The sequence below is a fragment of the Ailuropoda melanoleuca genome, unplaced genomic scaffold, assembly GCF_002007445.2.
Source record: "Ailuropoda melanoleuca isolate Jingjing unplaced genomic scaffold, ASM200744v2 unplaced-scaffold40989, whole genome shotgun sequence".
Classification (NCBI taxonomy): domain Eukaryota; kingdom Metazoa; phylum Chordata; class Mammalia; order Carnivora; family Ursidae; genus Ailuropoda; species Ailuropoda melanoleuca.
This window is the reverse complement of record NW_023212713.1, coordinates 1-579: the sequence shown is the minus strand read 5'-3', so window position 1 is coordinate 579 and position 579 is coordinate 1. Positions and strand designations below refer to the sequence as shown.

The following is a 579-nucleotide window of genomic DNA, read 5'->3' as shown; positions in this document are numbered from 1 at the left end:
TGATGTAGGCTTAATGCAGGAAAAGAAAAGATGCACTTTGCTACTGAATCAAGGCTGCACACTATTAAAGCTCAGGGTTGAGGCCAGAGGTGGCCAATGAACTTCTGAGTGTCGGAAGTGTGCTATAAAAACTGCAAGATTTTCGCTAACACCAGTAGAGCTTGTCTCTGTGACTGGAGTTTGATAGTACTCTCTGCTACATTCAGTTTTTTAGAAGAAAATCCATTGCAAGTTAGGTCAGGTGTTACAAAGCTTTCTGCCGTCACCTAGGTATCTACATCATAAATCTGAAGAGAACCTGGGAGAAGCTTCTGCTGGCAGCTCGTGCCATTGTTGCCATTGAAAACCCAGCTGATGTCAGTGTCATATCATCCAGGAATACTGGCCAGGTTTGTGAACAATATGCTTGGTTTTTATTACAAAAAAATCAGCTTAAAGACATTGTGGGATGTAGGAAAAAGTATAAGAAAATAAAAACAGTCCGTAATTTAATAACTTACACAATATATCTTGAATTGCTAGTCTGTTTCACTATACATAGTACTTGGCATCTGGTGGTTTGTCGAGCTTCACTTTTCA

At 39.7% G+C, this 579-nt stretch overlaps 1 non-coding gene across 1 annotated transcript; it reads left to right on the top strand.

Annotated features, from left to right (window-relative positions):
* The first annotated feature begins 53 nt into the window (after positions 1-53).
* LOC117799033 lies at positions 54-204 on the top strand. The gene has a single exon (XR_004622931.1). It is a non-coding gene; the product is annotated as a small nucleolar RNA SNORA62/SNORA6 family (small nucleolar RNA).
* Positions 205-579: the final 375 nt, after the last annotated feature.